Source organism: Pelodiscus sinensis, chromosome 16, assembly GCF_052426305.1.
Source record: "Pelodiscus sinensis isolate ZL-2025 chromosome 16, ASM5242630v1, whole genome shotgun sequence".
Classification (NCBI taxonomy): Eukaryota; Metazoa; Chordata; order Testudines; family Trionychidae; genus Pelodiscus; species Pelodiscus sinensis.
Window position 1 is genome coordinate 7,289,656 of NC_143067.1, and position 18,818 is coordinate 7,308,473.

Here is an 18,818-nt window from a genome sequence, read left to right on the forward strand (position 1 = left end):
CTAGGGCTCATGCACTTAGAATCATAAGCACATCACACCCAGCCCTTCTCCCCTACCAATTGTCTTTCAAGGAGAGCCTTTTAACAAGAGACAGCCCTGTGTTTCAGCCCGCTGGGGTGAGGATCATTACTGCAGTTTCTTGCATCAATTATTCATTGGCTTGGAAAATATCATAGCTATTAGATTGATCCTTTCCGTTCTAGGACTAAGTTCTCTGCAATCTCTCTTTCCATGGCTCAGACAGCGTCAACATGAATGGTCCATACTCACAATGTAGATGAGTACCCCGGTCACGCACAGGCAGAGACCAACTGTGCCCCTTCCCCTTCCAAAAACCACCTCTGGTTTTACAAGGCAAACCAACTATGGGCATGAGCCCTGTTAATAAGGATAAATAACACCACACAGTTCTTCTCCGGCACTTCCCTCCTGCTGATCTCACAGTATTTTATAAGGAGGCCAATAGCGCAGTCCCGGTCTTACAGATGGGGCACCTAAGCAGGGGGAAATGGTGCCCCCGTCCTTTTCCAGGAGCTGGATCTCTGGAGGCCCAATCAAGCACGCTATTCATAGGCAGAGCCCTGTAAATCCACAGATATCCATTTATAACCATGGGTATCTGCATCCACAGATTTGGGTGCAGTAAGCCGCAGCTCTAAAACTAGGGATGTCACTGGTTAGCCAGTTAACTGATAAGCATCATACAGTAAGGGTGATGCTTCCAGGTTCTCAGTTAATTGGCAGCCTGGCGAGGCCCACCCACCACCTCGGGCACTCCTGGAGTAGCCCCCTGACCACTCACACCACGGGCTCCTGTGGGCCTCTAGCAAAAAAAGACGGCTCAGAAATGAATTGTGGGAGTTGTAGCCTGTCGAGCTAGCTTAGCCATTTCTTTTACTTAGCAGGATCCTAAAACCTGGAACCTGTAAAACTCGGGCACGAGCAAGTCAGCATAACAAAAGGTCGCCTATGACCCATAGATAAATGGCCTGATAGTTACCCTAGATTTTGGGGAGCTGCTCATGAGAAGGGGCTCATATATATGGACACAAACAGCCACAGGAGCCCTGAATCGATCCTGGGTCTGGATTGAGACAGGTGTAACCACAAACTTGCTTTCATAGCAGGTGCCGCATGATCATTAGCTAACAGGGATTAATGTGTTCGGCTCCCCACTACGATGAGGGCGAGGAAGTTTGTTTTACACATGGAAGGCCGGGCAAGTCAATGAATATTCCTGACGGTATCCACACCCTACGATAGGCCAAGCCACCCTGTAGCGAGGGTGAGCTGTCCATCACTGACTTTTCAGCTCTTCGTTCTGAGTTACCATTCTTTGGACTTTTGGGGCACTTGGACGATCAGACTCACAGGCCGTGAGAGTGACAGGGCTGGTCCTTTGTCTCCCACTCACCAGGTCCCGGAAGAACACAAATTCTGGGGTGCCTGATTCCAGGATGAGACTCCTATTACTCCAGAAATATCAGTTGTCAATCAATTCAATGATTTTCTCTCTATATATATTAAAAAGTTTTTCCTGTGGGGCCGGCTGGGGGGGCAGGAAGACCTGGGAGGAAGAGTATGGGGCCTTGGCCTGACAGCTGGAGGGAATGAGCTGGGCCAATTGCGGCCTTGGTCCAGTCCAAACTCCCACCTCCTCCCCGGCCAGGGAGCCGGGGCTGGCCTGGCCTCAGGGGTCCTGGCAACCAGGGGGAGGGGGGCCAGGCCAGGCCTGCCACATCTCAGCCTGGCCCTCCACAGTGGCTAGGGGGGAGGGGGGAGACAGGGACAGCCAGGACTGCCTACCCCCAAAGAGGGGGACTGGAGAGCATAGCAAGGGGGGCACTGTCTCCTAGTTAACCACTATAAAGAGTCAGGCTACAGAGTTATCAGTTCTTAAGAATTCAACAGCAACTTGATTAAGAGAGTTTTCTTCTGTTTCATGAAATAGGGTCTATCAAAGTAACCCCAAAGTGTTGTAAACCAAAATTCACTTCCTTCACTTAGGTGTTACTTTCCTGGAATATGCTACATCAGAATCCTAACAGTTCTCTAGTGGTCCATAGAGTCTCACAAGGTAATCATGGCCTGAACGTGAAATACTTAAGGAAAAGGCAGATTACAAAAATCTCAACCATTACAATTGCAAAAGTAGCCCAGACTGCCTTTATACATCATACAGGAGACAAAAGGCGGGCAAACTCCATTTCTCCCTGCACGTCACCTTAACCTCTGTACATCTCCTGACATGAGGGAGGGACAGAAAGGAAAAGTTAGACTAGAGGGCAAACAGAGCAAACAGGGAATAAGATAAGCTGACTCTCAGCTGATGGCCAATGAGAGGACCCAACCATACACAAGACCAAGCCTGCAGCTGAGCCAACACCTGCCACAAATGAACTATTTGCTTTGCCAGATCATTCTTAGCAATTTGCCAAGGACTGTCTGCAAAACAGGGGGGGGTGAGCCAGCTGATTTCGCAAAGGGGTTAGGAGGGCTTCTTGCACTGAGGTTTGCAGCTCGCTTTGAGATCTTGCGAGCAAAAAGTGCTGTAGAATTGCAAAATAACAAATAGTCCTGTGGCACCTTAGAGACTAACAAAAATATATATAACATCAGGAGCTTTCCTGGGTAAAACCCACTTCTTCAGATGAGCTCCTCCGATGAAGGTTTGCCTGCGAAAGCTCATGATACTATATATATTGTTTAGTCTCTAAGGAGCCACAGGACTACTCGTTGTTTTAACGTTACAGAGTAACATGGTGACTGACCCCTCTGAGACTCCGTAGAGTCGCAAGACATTGTCAGCAGTGGCAGGAACATTAAACCCATTAAAACAATACAGTGATGCATCTGGGCTACTTGTGTTGTAGCCACCCCTTAAGGGAAACATAGGTCACAGAGTGTCCATTGGTTACTTCCTCCTGATTGATTTTTCTTGACAATTTCCCATGATAGGGATTTCTGAAAATGCAAAGTCGAAGTCTCAGTTAATCATCTCTAAAAACAAGGAGCTTTTCCGTTCCGTTCCACACCCACCCACCCTTCCCTTGCCAACATATGTACACAGATTATCAAAATCAGACAGATAATGGAGCAGCCACCCTCCAATTCCATTAACAACTGTTCGGGAAGCAGATGCTATCAAAGCTAATTGAGCCCAAAATGTAGGGTTTGTAAACAAGCTGTCCTAATACTGAAACATGGACCAATTCAGGGTCTATCCCTCCTGAATTTCCCTGGAAACAGGGTTTAAAAAAAAAAACCCACACAATAAATATTCTCTTTCAGACAGAGGCCCCACAGTTGCTGCAGTAGTATGTCCATTTCTAGGATATTCCCTTCCAAGTTTTCATGCACGAACTAGAAAATGCTCTAGCATGTCCCTCCTGGGAAGTCTACTGAGGACAATCTCGGGGCAGGGACTGGCTGCAGGTCAGCTCTCTCATGGTCAGACAATGCATAAAAAATAAATACAAACGGTAATCCACACCATTCTCCAACCCAACCAAATGGTTAAAAAACCAACAAACACGAACTGTAACGAACAGCAAAGAGCAAATGGGATTTACAAAATTCTCTCTTTTTTAAACCCTACCAGTGTTACTAGGAACATGGCCAATTTTTAAGCCCTTTTAAATACAGTTTCGGGCCCCCCAAGTCCAAACTCTCTGCTTAGGTCACTGATTACCAGCCAGGTTTGTGAGCTCACCCAGACAAGTGGCGTTTCCTTTTTAAGCACGCTGCTCTCTCTAAGAGTGAATCTGCCCTGAGCCACAGGAGTGCGTGTCCATCTCATTGTCATTCTAGCAGCAACAGGCTGAGTGTGTGCCATGGGAGGTGACCTACCGAGAGCATCTGCTGCTTCGCTCGGACTTGTCTCGGTGATAGATACATCCATTAAACAGTCCTTCCTGACAGTACAGTCACATGACCCAGTTATTCACACCGGCCAGTTCTTTTATCCAATGCTCTTTGTAGCACATACTCCCCCTGCGCCCCACAGCTCATGTACGTACCACCCCATATTTCATTAAAAACTGCCAAGGGCTCAGACAGTTTATCAAGCACACCCAGTAACCCAGCACTGACCTCACTGCGCTGGGACAGTCGGAATCCGTAACCCCGTAAGCAGCAACAGAACAGCTCAAACCTCCCTGCAGAGCTAGGAAGGGGACTTCTGGGGGCAGTTATCTGCCTTGGGGGGGAGGTGCAGGACGACATATTTTCCCCAGCCACTTCGCCTGCATATCATTAAGAATGATTAAAGGTCTAGAGAACATGAGCTATGAAAAAAGACTGAAAGAATTGGGCTTGTTTAGTTTGGAAAAGAGAAGACTGAGAGGGTTGGAGGACATGATAGCGGTTTTCAGGTATCTAAAAGGGTGTCATGAGGAGGGAGAAAAATTGTTCTTCCTGGCCTCTGAGGATAGAACAAGAAGCAATGGGCTTAAACTGTGGCAAGGGAGGTTTAGGTTGGACAGTAGGAAAAAGTTCCTAAATGTCAGGGTGGTGAAACACTGGAATAAATTGCCCAGGGAGGTTGTGGAATCCCCATATCTGGAGATATTTAAGAGTAGGTTGGATAAATGTCTATCAGGGATGGCCTAGACGGTACTGGGTCCTGCCATGAGGGCAGGGGACTGGACTCGATGACCTCTCGAGGTCCCTTCCAGTCCTAGTATTCTATGATGCTCTGATATTCCTCCAACACAACCGCGGTGCTTGCGTCACTGCACAGTCCTGGGGGCAGATGCTGGGAAGTGACCAAACCATATAGAGCATTTCACCACAATTGTTCATTGTAACCATCATTGCTGAGCGGGGTGCCAGGAAGGAGCTCATCCGTGTTTAAAAACCAGCTCCCCACGCAGATTGGCTGCTTATCATCCTGATAAAGAGGCAGCAGCGCAGGGAGGCAGCAGCCCCTGTCTGGTGGGGTCTGAGCTCCCGGACCCAGCATGAGCCAGAACTGAGCTGCGCTACCTGCCCGCTCGGCTCCTACTACACTTTAAATGAAGAGCCACAGCAGGGGTAGGTTCCGGACCCATTGCAAGCTAGCACGGAGCTGGGCTGCTGCCCAGCCTGCTAAAAAATTTATTGGCAGGGGGGTAGGGGAAGGAGGGAAATGCATGTAGTCTATAGCATTAACCTATAAGCTTTTGTTTATTGGTTAATTGACTACACTATTACATTCCCACCTGGGCCCTCTTTGCTTCCAAAAGATGGGATGGGGGCCTCATCTGAAGGACACTGAGCATTTGGACAAGGTAGCATTCTAGACCACACCAAACATCCCTGCACCAGTGTCAGCTGTGCGGTACTGAATCTCGTTAGCCCTTTAACACTCCCCCTGCACAAACTCCATCCTTAAAATTTATTACACAGACCTCTAAAGCACCAGCATAGCCTGCTGTACCAGCCCTAGGGTCATATACACAGCCCTTGCACTCAATCAGTAGAGCCGTGCAAATCGGTGGATATCGCTTTATATAGATCTGCAGACTCAGATGGCCATGGCTCATTTTTGTGGATGCAGATGCAAATTTTGTATCGACAGCCCAGCGACTACGCACAAATGCACATGTGGATGCCAATTTTGTATCCGCACAGGGTGCTCAATATCAGATGCGTTTAGTCCCATATAAAAGAACAAACTCACTTAGCCAAGGATTATTCCAGAGCACAGATATCTAGTGTGGACCCCAGGCCACCCTATCTGCCTGCCATGAAAGGCAACAGCACCAAGGGAGAGGGTTAGAGGGTTCCTGCCCTTCTCACATGACCAGCATTCAGCATGGTCTGCCTCCTGCTTCCTAAACTCAGGGAAGCACAGATGTTCCGATAGAACCTGCATTCCTTATTAGCATAATCTTCCTCAACCACTTTGCCAAGGACCGCTCCATCTGCAGGGCTGCCACTAGACAGAAGGGACGTGCTTGGTCCCACCCCTTGGAAGGCGGTGGTGAAAAAAGCAGGGGGTAGTTGGGGGCATAAGTGGAAAGTCAGCAGGTCTCTCACAGAAGCATCTGAAGGAATCCAGACTCCCCCAGTGGGGAGAAGAAAGCCGCGGTTAAGAGATAATATACGCGGCAGGGTGGCAGGCTGCTTCATGCGTGCTAAAAGGCGGCTATTTTCCAGGGAGCGTTAGAATCATTTTTGATCATAAGAGAAGCTGCCAGTGAGGCTGCTTATCTGCCTTGAGGATGGTGGAGTTTAAAGAGCGAGGGGCCCATCGCACACTCAGATTAAGCAATTCTGGAAGCAGAGCTCTGTCTGTCATTGTGGGTGTGTCCAGCTGTGTCAATTACACTCAAGCAAAATGCAGGACAATGTAGCACTTTAAAGACTAACAAGATGGTTTATTAGATGATGAGCTTTCGTGGGCCAGACCCACTTCCTCAGATCAAATAGTGGAAGAAAATAGTCACAACCATATATACCAAAGGATACAATTAAAAAAAATGAACAAATTACACTCAAGTGACAATAAACCGCCAAACAAAAGAAGCAGGCTGTTGAAATGAAATATCTTTTGTCACCAGGCTGCTGTGCACGAGATCAGCTGTCATGACACTTTGGGTTCCACTGGAAAAGGTAACTAAGACTTTGTCTTCATTTCCAAACACAACGGCATGGCCATGGCCCCAGCACTGGGAGAGAAGTCATCCAGCGCTTGATGCAAACCTCCACAAGGGGTGCAGGATCCTTGCTAGGAGCCTGTTTACACTGGGCACTTTACAGCGCTGTAACCTGTTGCACTCAGGGGGTGTTTTTTCACACCCCTGAGCTCTGGTCTACACTAGGGAGTTATTTTGTAATAACCCCCCTTATTCTGAAATAATAAGTGGCGCGTCCACACCACCAAGCCTGTTATTTCGAAATAACTCCTGCTTTCAACGAGGAACAACACTAATTTTGAAATACTTATTTTGGAAGAGCAGTAGTGTGGACACTCCAGTGCTGCTGTTTCAAAATAACTGCTCCCCCAAGTAATTCAAACTAATTACTCCCCAGTGCTTCCTGGAACTCTAAGTCAAGGTAGCACATCCACATTGAAGGAATCTGCCTCACACTAATTTCAAAGCGTCCCTGTAATGTGGACATGTTATTTCAAAATTATTTATATTGGGAGTTATATCGCACAGTCAACCTTTGGAACTCCTTGCCAGAGGATGTGGTGAAGAGTAGGACTTTAACAGGGTTCAAGAGAGCGCTAGATAGATTCATGGAAGGTTGGTCCATCAATGGCTATTAGCCAGGCTGGGTAGGAATGGTGTTCCTTGCTTCTGTTTGTCTGGAAATAGGTGACAGGAGAGGGATCACGTGAGGTTTACCTGTTTTGTTCCCTTCCTCGGGGGCATCTGATATTAGCCACTGTTGGCAGACAGGATACTGAGCTAGATGGACCTTTGGTCTGACCCAGTACGGCAGTTCTTAGGAGTTATTATTTCAAAATAATTTCCTAATGTAGACATGCTGTGAGTGAGAAAGTTGCAGCATAGCACCTTGCCGGAGTAGACAAGCCCTTAAAAAGTGGTACAAAAGGTGAACCGGAAAGATCCCCATGCAGAGTCCTCTGGGCAAAAACATTTGTCTCATCAAGGCTTGTTAAATTGGCACTAAGTTTCTGTACGTGAGTGCCAGGGCCACAACACTCACAACTGGGTGCCTGAAAGTGGGCACCTAAATCAAAGCTGACCAGCTTTTCAGAGATCTCGAGTGCCTGTAAGCCCCACTGATTTCCATGGATGCTCATCACTAGAACCCTGCAAATCTGCACATACCCACTTTATACCTGCATCTGCGGCAGCGAAGGCAGATATCCACGGCTCATCTTTGCAGATGCACGGGCAGATACAAATTGTGTGTCCGCACAGGGCTCTACTCATAACCTCTGAAAATCAGGTCAAACACACCCACTTTAGGTCCCTCCATGAGCCTTTCATAATAAAACTTACCTGTCATGGCCAAAATGTTCAACCATGTATTTGGGGAATCTCTCTGCATGCTGCACAGAGGCTGGGGGAAGAGGGGGACTTAGAAGATTTCAGTCCTCCCCTGTGTAGCTGACAGCAACCCAGGTGGGGTGGTAGCTTGAGAAGTCTTTCTCTGCTTTGGATGGCCAGGAAACCAGCCCTGTTGGTTCTCAAGTTCTCTCTTTTTGGTGGGACTACATAGCAGCTGCAGTCTCAGCTCCCCTGGTGCTCACAACCTACTGCTCAGCACCCCACTCCCTTAAAGCTGCGTAGTCTGCAGTCACGTGCAGGACACGGTGCTGACTTGCTTTCGGAAGGCTCCTGCCATTCTTGGGCATGACTTTTGCAGAACATGAGTCATAAGAGCAACCAAGCCCTCTTCCTCCTGGTGTGTTGGGTCTGACTCACACCAGCTTCCCAGCTGTCCTGGAACTCCAAAGTCTCCTGATACTGCCTCCCTCCTCCCAGCCTCTGGGGACAAAGAGAGAACCAGAGCGGAGGTGGAGGGAGGGGGGTCTCTACCATTTCAGTCATTTCACCCCTCACACAGTTCTCTCCCCTTGGCACCACACGGGAACAAAGTCCGTTAACTCCTCCGGGGCCAGAGTTCACGTGAAAAGATTTCCCCAGAAAGTAGCACTGGCGAGGTGTGTTCCCCTCCCACCCCCGTTTACCTATTTCAGGGACAGGCCTAGGGCTGTGTTCATCCTACCTGCTCCCTTGACCCAGTCCACTTGCGGGCTACAGCGTAATGCAGCTTTTTGAATGTCGTGTTGTTTCGCTGCCAAAGCAAAGCAGTTCTTCCCCCAGCAAAACCTGTCAGATGCGGCCAAAAAAAAAAAAAAAAACCCAAGATACCTACCAAGGATTAAAATTTATTTTTAGGTAAAGGCCACTGCTTGCTACATGGTAGCCAGGAGCTAGGCCTAATACCCACTGCTAGACAAAGGCCCCAAGCTAGGCCTAATACCCACTGCTAGACAAAGGCCCCAAAACGCTGAATTCCACTAGAAACATATGCTGGAAACCCTAGCTCTCTGTAGATATAAGTCATATCTATCCCCGGCAGATTCCCAAGATATAGGACTTTAATAATCTTGCGTCCCTCTCCATCACCTCAATTCTGATATAATTTTAGCAGGCACTATGTAAAGGAAAGCTACAGCTAGGAAATTAAGGCTTATACCAGCTGGAAGCGTGAAATAACCATGCTAAAACCTCAGTCCCTCCTCTACTGTAACTAGTGGCGCATGAAGCGATTCCAGGCAGAGCGCAGATTGCAAGCAGGTAACGGGGTGCACCTCTCCTCTTTGTTTTAGGCACAGCTAGAAATACTACTGCCCCGTGGGTGCCATTTCTGAGGCTGCCACAGGGACATAAAGAAAATGGGGAAGGGTCTGCCTCCTCAAACAGGAATGGCGTTCACTAGACAATCCACACCATGCTGAAATTTGAGGCTTCCTGGCCCGAAGCATTAATCTTGCAAACCGTTGGCATTCTAGACTGTCAGTTGCTAAAATCATATCACACTATGAAATGGCAGGGGACAAGCAAGATCGTAATCAGAGGGACCAGAATCTTATGACCTGCCAACGTTAGCAGCAATGTGACCGATGAGCAGAAATGCTTTCAAACAGTGGCTTTCTATCTGTGGCCCATGAAGCTATGGGACTCCCCGGATCATGTCAAAAGGGCTTGTGAAATGTGTTTACCAAAGAACAGTGGTTTTCAGCCAGGGCCCCCAGACTATCCCTATGATTGGAGCAGAGAGACACTTTAGAATTTGAAATATTTCGGGTCTCACAAATGAAAAGCGGTTGAAAACCCACTGCTTTAAAGACCAGCCACATACACAAGAATGACAGCATCCGCACCATTCAACAACATAATGAGAATCCCACGCTGCGAAGGATTGTAAGGAATTCTGCAGTTTTGTCCCTCACAAAACACAGCCAAGCTCCCCCTCTCCCGCAAATCACCTTGTCTTCGTTCAATTCTGTTTGTAAGCCACATTTGAAGAAACTGACCAGACAGGCTCCAATCTTGTAACTGAGAACATACAAGTGGACAAATGAGGCTCCACACAGACGCAGCAGTCTGCCCAGGTACTGCCAATTGCAGAACTCGGCCGCCGTCTCTTGATTTGCTATTGCTATGCTATTTGGAGTTATGTTTTAGTTCAGCAATCCCACTCCAGGCTGACAATACATCCAAACCCGCAAAGCAAACAAGTGCTACCTGATATAGTATTTTATAGTGGTGTTCTGAGGACGACAGCTGGAGTTTGTTTTGATATTCAAACACTTCTGTCCACCTACATACTTATATGGCCCCTCTTACTGTAAGCTGAGCACCTGCGTTTGGCTGTGTATTTACTAGTTTGAAGGATGCTTTGGGGGAGAAGGAGAAGTGTTAGGTCATTGCACTATTAAAGTGATGTCAAAAAGCACCTACAGCACGTGACAGATACAGCTCCTTCCCCAGGTTCACATGTAAAATTAATATGTGGCTTGCCCACATCTCGAAGAGAACACAGAATACAACCCTAGGTGTATATTAAGTCTAATAATAGACAGCATTCCATTAAAATGTGTGAGGATTGTCTACTCGTCTTCTATCGGTGCCACACTATTTCTGTATGTGCAGGTACCGAGGAAATGAGACAACCAGCACACTGATTTCCAGTGGAAGGATTCGCTCTCTAAATGTTACAGCTGCAGAGCTCAGGTTATGCAGAGCAAAGCAAAATCAGCAACGTGAATCTTGCATTGCCCCAAAGTTTAGATTATCTCTAACCAACAGAATATGAAATGTCTCATTGCCCTACATTTATACACACCAACAACACAGCTGCAGAGCCCCCAAAACAGGTAGGACAGGTTTGGGCAAGGGTCCCAAACTGGAAATAGAATTTTAAAAAGCCATGTAAAAGCAAAGAAAGTGAAAAGAGTGAGTTTGGGGGGAAAAGATAATGTGATCAGTAGGCTTGGAAGGAACAGATTTTTATCAGTAAGCGTTTTCATCATGCACACGCAAACCAACGAACAAAATATTTCCATCCATAATAATCCAACTGTACCCATAGGCAAAGAAGGAAATCATAATAAAATACAATAAAAATCAAATTCTGCCAAGCCTAAAGATATGCAACTGCTGCTTGTTTACATTCTCTATTCAGTATGTGCTGGGTAAGTTCTGCTGAGTAAAAATAGGAGATATTCGTTCATGATAGTTAATGGGAATACAAATATTTAAGATTTCAGGTACAAAAATAGGATGAAGTGCAAAATTTCAGAGCTATTGTTGGGGTTTCATGTTTGTTTTTATTTTGCTTTTTTGGCAGAATCACCACAAAGGGGTAGTTTTCACTTCAAAATATACAAAATTTGGAAGCACTAAGTGTTTTGATGAAAAAAAAAAGATCTTTAGTTAAAATACCTTATAGTGGTTGCCACTTTCTCTTTTCATTCAAAAATAGCCCAATTTGCAATTTTTTTGAAAAAAAGAAAAAGCACCAATTTTCCAAAGTCTTGGATAATGCGAAAGATTTTGAGATTTTAAACATTTCATTACAAATGTCTTACATGCAGCCCAAGGCAGTGATTACGCAAGTCAGTGGGTGGTTTTGTAAGCATCTGTGGAGCAATGAGCAACGTGTAAGATCTGGGCCCTATGGAGGATATCGACACTTGCAAGAAGAGGAAATGGGAGGAAACACCTCGGTCATAGCCTGCAGGTAGATGGTACCATTACGGAATCACAGAACTATAGGCTTAGAAGTGGCACAGGGAGACCTGTAATCTACCCTCCTGCCAAAATGCACAAATACAAACAATAAATAATAGAGGGAAAGGTAAATGATCAGACTGGAAATCACTTACAATGAAATTCTACATACTATAAACGGATGTACAATAATGTCATATCCCAAGTTGCTGTCATAATCTGTAAAGCTGCTTAGGAGGGATGTAACCATTTAACTGGTTAACCAGTAAGCATCACCGTTACCGGGTTACTAATAAGCATCACCTGGTAACCGGTTAACCAGCAACCCAACCAGGGCCCCCTGCTCACGGGATCCCAGTTAAGCAGTTAACTGGTTAAAGGCAACATTTAACCAGTGAACTAGTTAACCAGGATTTTACATCCCTACTTCTTACAGCAGGGGGGGAGGACCTCTTTTTGGATAGGGGTCTGCTGACCCATATAAAAATTAGTCAGGGGCCTGGGGCTGCAGGAAGGCAGCAGGGGGGGCGGAATACCAGCACAGGCTCCCCAATGCTGCAGGAGACCCTAAGCTTTAGGGGCCAGATCCAGACAATCCAGGCTTCATCCAGCCTCCAGGCCTTAGGTTCCCCACCCCGGCTTAGAGTCTTCTTCTCTAAAGCAGGGCTCTATTCTATATATTGATAAGAACGCTCACATTAGTCAGACCAAAAGGTCCATCTAACCCGGTATCCTGTCTCCTGACAGTGGCCAATACCAGATGCTCCAGAGGGAGTGAACAGAACATGATTCCCTCTCCTGTCTTTCATTTCCAGCTTCTGACAAAGGGAGGCTAGGGACTCCCTTCCTACCCATTCTGGACAATAAGTACTGATGGACCCATCCTCCATGAATTTATATAGTTATTTTTTGAACCCTGTTAAAGTTCTGGCCTTCACAACATCTTCTGGCAAGGAGTTCCACAGGTTGACTGTGCACTGAGTGTAGAAAAACTTCCTTTGGTTTTAAATCTGTTTTTGCTTTTAAAGCAAGAAATGTTTGCAGTCAACTTACTTCTTATGTCATCTCCAAAGGAGAAAGAAAAGGCAGCTGAAGGTATATGAGAATGCCTGCATCTCCATGCTTTGGGGGATGTTCTGACCACCATTCAGCACACCGAATTAAATTCTTCTGTGGCATAAAGGGGCCCTCGTACTTTCACCATTTAATTTCCTCCTTCTCCACCCTTTGCAATGTTCACTTAGAAGCCAGGAGCTAGTTTCCTATTGAATTCATCTTTTGTTATTTTATCTGGAAAACAATGATTTCCTCTTCTGCTGTTCCCTGGGCAGCTGAAACGAACAGGGATGTTGTTGTTTATATCCTTGTTTATGCACCATCGTCAACCCAATCCAAAAATAGCTATTGTAGCAATCACTACTGTGACTATCAGTCCCGCAAATAGGCTGCTTTGTTGCTGAATGGCTGTTTTTAAATTCTTAGTAATGAAGTGATGTCGCAGGCTGGTTTTCTAAGTCGATGTTTCTTGTCGAACAAACATCCCTCCCAATTCTAAGCTAATGTCACTACACATTTAGTTGCTAGGCACAAATACAAGGCAAGAGACAGTCCCTGCCCCAAGAAGATTACAATTGGATCTGCACAGGAAGGTGTTTGCATTCGTATGGAGCTTCCTGATATTAACGTGGTTCTGAACAGGAACAAGGACCTTCCCCTTGCGGATCAAATTGTTGGACTGGCACCCGAGTGTGAGAAATGCAGAGTCTGCAATTCACAATCTCTGGCACAGTCTCTTACCGTTATTGGAAACAGTGAAGCCGGAGGGGGTCGCTAAGCCATCGCAGTAGGAGAACTGACATCTAAGGGTACATCTACACTTGCACTGGATCGACAGAACTTCTGTCGTTCACAGGTGCGTAAGAAAAATCCAATGAAGGTCAAAGTTTTGCCACAGCAAGTGAATATGAACACTGTCTTTTAGACAAAGTGAACCCCCATCGTATGGCATGGAAGTATTTTGTCTTCAAAAGTGCCAACAATCAGCATTCACACAACCTGACTTTTAGCGACAAAGCTGTTGCCTTACGCAGTGTAGCGTAGACCTGCCCTAGGCTGTTTGAGGAAGGTGGCGTGGCCAACTCTGCGCTGAGTTGTTGGGAGTTCAAATGGGATTTTTTCCCTATTTTTTTCCTGTTAAAACACAGTATGTTCATTTGTGGTTGCCTAAATGCTATTTGGTATTTTAATTCAAAGGCGACAGGAGGGCCTCCTAGCAGGGATTAAAAGGTGCTTTGTGAAGGCTCCAACCAGGGCGACACAAAGCTGTGCAGTTGTAGAAGATGCGGAATGTCAAACCAATCCACGGCAGCAATTTGCAGATTTCCTTTCATCCTCTGTTATTTTTAACTAACATAGTTGACACATCTACAGAGCGGTGACATTCATGTCGTTGAAGATCTTCTACGTGTCACCCTTTGCATAATGTATGTTGCAACAGTGTTTGGATTTCTGGAGAGGCAGCAGTGCCCCCAGACCATGGTCACCTGTAGAGTACAGGGCTCGTGTAAAAGCCTGTGACAGCGAGATCTGTGAAGTTAACACTTTCACATTGGTTCCCACATAATATTTACTGTCAGCTTTTCCTCCCATAATTCCTTGCACAGCACATTTGAAGAAGGAGGAGTTGTTGAAGGATACCAGGGGATTTAAGGCTTGATAGAGCCAAGAGACATCTCTGAACAAGCTGGGGGCCCTTTCATCTTGCAAAGCAGAAAAGGGCCGGGGGAGGGGAAGAAAGCATCTCCAATCTCTTCAAGATCGTACTACTATTGATATCACAAAGCAACACAGAAACATCACCTGCAGAATTTGCCTTGGCCTACAAAGCAGCTCCCCAACTTTCCCGGCTCACGAGCTTTTTACAGGCTCTGCAGTTCCACTTTATCTCCTTCTAGGAGTGACACACTCAGAGCTCCCAGCAACACTCGCAAGCAGCTGACTCGCTCTGGGCATCTCAGAGAAATCCCAGGAGCAGCTGCAGGATCTATGGTAAGCCTCCTGCTCTGAATCTCACGCTCCACTGCTGAAAGAAGTTAATTGGGTGTTAATAAATCATGATACCAAAAGTTCTATCTGCTGGTCTCTGTCTGGTCCTAGCCAGATACATCCCACCCACACTTCTCCTCCTACCCCCCACCTATCCTCCTCACCAGTGTTCTGTGTCATATGCACTTGGGTGGCCACTCAGGAGAGATTTGAATGTGGCCCAGCTGATTTGTAGAGCACCCACCACCAGCAGCATGTGTTTCTGCTGGTGGTGCACATCTGCATATCCCGGTGCATACAACTAAAATTATTCCACACATCGATGGAAAAAGTTAGGGGGAACATTGTTCCTCACCATCCTCCTGAACCAGGACAGGAAACATCACTCTCTTTCTGCCATCCCTCCTACACATGGAATTGCTTCTCCAACCTCTTCAAATGCCACCTAATTGTGCCTTTGCCCTGAAACCCTTATGAGTGTGCTAACAGCTCCACAGAAATGACCAAGACTACTCTCACGAATAAGGATTTGCAGGTCTTGGCTGACTGAAAATGCTTCACGCCAGGGATCTATCATGCTTTAGCTTTGTGTACTCCTGCATTTTTTCAGGAAACCTGCCACTGCACTACCACCCATGAGGCATTAATGTAGACAAGACCTCTGCATCTTCACTACCATCTCCTGTAGGCCTAAAGTTGGATGACCCAGTGGCAAAACTCCATGTCCTCTCTATACTAGCTACCACCAAGAGAACTACAGCGCTGCCAACACAAGAGTGGAAAATTTCACTGAGCCTGTGCATGTATAGTACACTAGGAACACCTGTAACTTCTGCCTTTTCCCCTTAGCTGACAGTCAGCTCCTTCTTTGTGTAGGGCATCCTGCAAGGCTCTGTTCAAAAAATACTGTAATGCAATAAATTGTGTGGCATCGACCAGGTATCTCTGGTAATATCCAGCAGCCAATCAAATAAATTAATATCCCAAATATTAAAGAAATCGTGTGATTTGACATCTGTCCAAGAAAAAAAAATCCCCCATATGCCTCATTCATTAAGTCAAAAATACACATTTCTGTTACAAAGAGAAACAAAAGAAACACAATGAAAAATGAGTAAGAGCACAGTCTGTATTCTGTACCAATAGTCCGCATTTCTCCACCACTTGTCTGGGCTTTAGGGCCTCCCTATATTCTAAGCAGACAAGAATAGCAGGTCCAGGGATCAAGTCCCCAAGGACGTATGAAGCAGTGCTCAGGAAACACAAGGCAATATTTGGAAGTGCGCCCTTTGCTATTTTGTAACCCATTCAGCCCTAGATGCCTTCCAGAAGCTGAGAGGGTCAATTAATGTCTGCAAAAGCCCTTTGAAGAGAAAGAGCAACCTAAGAGTCAAGCATTATGTCTAATTGATATTTATATACTATACTATATATATATATATATTTGCATTTTGAAATCATACTCCGGCAAGGGAAGAGCTCACACACAACCAGCCGGAAGGGACTCCGAGCAATCTGCCCCAATTAAAGAATGTGTTCTTTGCTCACACAAAAGAGACAAGAGTTTTAAAGCCTGCGTTTGTAGAAGCCATTGAAATGCAGACATCACCGCCCGCTGTACGCTGCCCCACCTCCGTCTAGCCAGATTATCCATTAAAATATTGGACTGAAAGCAATTTAAAGGGAGAAGAAGGGGGGGGGGAGTGGAAAGTTCCAAAGCGGGGCGGGGGGAGGCCATGACATGCACTGGCAACAGGACACCAGCGAAAGCCCCCTCGGCTGCCATGAATCCCGGACACATGGCTCGGCCGGCGCAGCGAGGACAAAAGTTTGTGCTGTTCTCTGGAATGCGGGGGAGGGCGGGCGAATTCCCCGCGAGGGACCCGATCCGGGACCCACGGGGCGTCCCTCGGGCTCTTGCATCTCGGACACACGCACCCCCGGGGGCCCCGCTCCCTGATCCCAGCAGGGACAGGGGGGGCTGCAGCGCCTCCCCTCAATCCCCCCCTCCCCCGCTGTGTGCAGCCCCCAGCGAGCCGGGGCCTCCGCGCCCAGCTCCGCGCGGACCCGCTGGCGGGGAGAGCAGCCCAACTTTAGCCCCGTGCTCCGCGCCGGTGCAGCGGGGCCTGCAGGCGGCTCTGCGGCACGCGCCGCCCATTCATCCCCGGAGGAGCGTGCCCGGCCCGCAGCCCCGTTACCTGCCGGCCGCATGGCCCCGGCGCAGCCCCCGGGCTGCGGGCTAGGGAGCTGGGGGCGCCCGGGCCCCGCCTGCCTGCATGCAGCCCGTGGGGAGCCCGCCCGGCTCCGCTGCCGCCGGCCGGGGAGCAGGCTGCAGGCGCCTCGCAAAGGCCACGATGCCCGCTCCGCAGGGGGCGGCTGCTGCCCGGGGTTAACCCTGCCGGCCCCAGCCTCCTTCGCCAGCCCCTCCGCTCGGATCCGCCTCCCCGCCCGCCGGGGCTCCGCGCCGCCCCCAGCTCCACCCACCCCGCCGAGGGGCCCGAGCCCCGGCCAGCCGGGCTTGCAGCGGGGAGCAGCAGCCGCATGGCTGTTCCGTAGGGCAGGGCCCCCGAGCCACAGCCCAGCACACGGGCCCCGACTTCTGCAAACTGCGCCCCGCAGGCAGGGCAGCCAAAACCTCCGGCTGGGGCAGGAGCCGGCCGGCAGCGCGGGTCAGACTGGCCGAATAGGAAATGCCCTTGCGACAGGGGCTCGGACGAGTTCGAGTTCAGAAACACGAGCCTCCCGTCTTGCTGACCCTGTGCCAAGGAGCAGAGTCAGACCCGCAGGCCGAACGCTTGACTCCAATCACAGATGAGGGGGAGAGAGTTTTATTTCGGAGATACAGCTCTTTGGAATAGAAGCTCTGTAGGGCATGGCCCCGCAGGTGCTCTGCCCAGAATAGGGGCCCCTTTGGTCTTTACAGAAGATTGCACAGAAGTCTTATTATCCCGCATTCTTTTTTTTTTTTTTTTGCTCAAGCAAAAAATACCGGGTGTCCGGTATTTTTTGGGAGACCATCTGGCCAGCCTAGGATTTCATGGTGCCCATATGCCTCACCCCCAGGCCATCGGAGCTTCATAGTGACAGCAGGGAGACAGATGTTCCAGTTTCAAAAGCACAGGCCCCTACCATTTGAAACATCAGAGAATCTCAGCTATGTAGGTCCTATGACACATAGCTGAGCATCAGCTGGTAGAAACACCAGCACTGCATGCAATACTGGTGGTAGAAAAATGGTGAATATTCAGTGCAAAGAATTTTTGAAAGTATTAATGAAACATTTAAAAAAAATTGAACCTTAGTGTTAAACAGAAAGGCTGTGTCTATACTGCACCCCTTTTCCGGAAAAGGGATGCAGATGAGACAAGTCGGAATTGCAAATGAAGCGGGGGATTTAAATATCCCCCGCTTCATTTGTATAAACATGGCTGCCGCTTTTTTCCGGCTCGGGGCTTTGCCGGAGAAAAGCGCCAGTCTAGATGAGATCTTTTGGAAAATAAAGCCTTTTCCGAACGATCCCTTATTCCTCTTAAAATCAGGAATAAGGGATCTTTCGGAAAAGGTTTTATTTTCCGAAAGATCCCGTCTAGACTGGCGCTTTTCTCCAGAAAAGCCCCGAGCCGGAAAAAAGCGGCAGCCATGTTTATACAAATGAAGCGGGGGATATTTAAATCCCCCGCTTCATTTGCAATTCCGACTTGTCTCATCTGCATCCCTTTTCCGGAAAAGGGGTGCAGTGTAGACACAGCCAAAAAGAAATGTCTTATGCTGGTCTCAGGTAATGGGGCAGCTGCTATTTAGGCCTGGATCAGTAAAATGTTTTAAGGCTCACTATCTTGTTGTGTCTAGAAACAACAACTTTATATTTCAATTTGGAAACTCCTATATGTAATCAGAGCTTGATCAATTGCCCTGGCAGAGTAATATTTTTGGCTGGTAAATAAAACATCAGTAGTTTTTTCCCTATGATCTTGTGTTAGAGCACATGGCAGGTGGGTATATTTTGTGCCCGGAATGGTAACTTTTTATATTCAGCTCACCTCACACAAGTGCCAATACAAAATCTTA

General features: G+C 47.6%; 1 protein-coding gene across 5 annotated transcripts in view; it reads right to left on the bottom strand.

Moving 5' to 3' along the window:
• Window positions 1-18,818, bottom strand: part of NDST1 (N-deacetylase and N-sulfotransferase 1) — a 97,651-nt gene that overhangs the window by 58,179 nt on the left and 20,654 nt on the right. For 2 of the 5 annotated variants that reach the window (XM_075900551.2, XM_089769456.1), the window contains exon 1: window positions 16,949-17,176. The exons of 2 other annotated variants lie outside the window; for them this stretch is intronic. The gene's annotated coding sequence lies outside the window, so the exon portion shown is untranslated. Of the gene's footprint in view, window positions 1-16,948; window positions 17,179-18,818 lie in introns of those variants that run through there. One more of the 5 variants, XM_075900558.2, reaches the window with a different exon arrangement.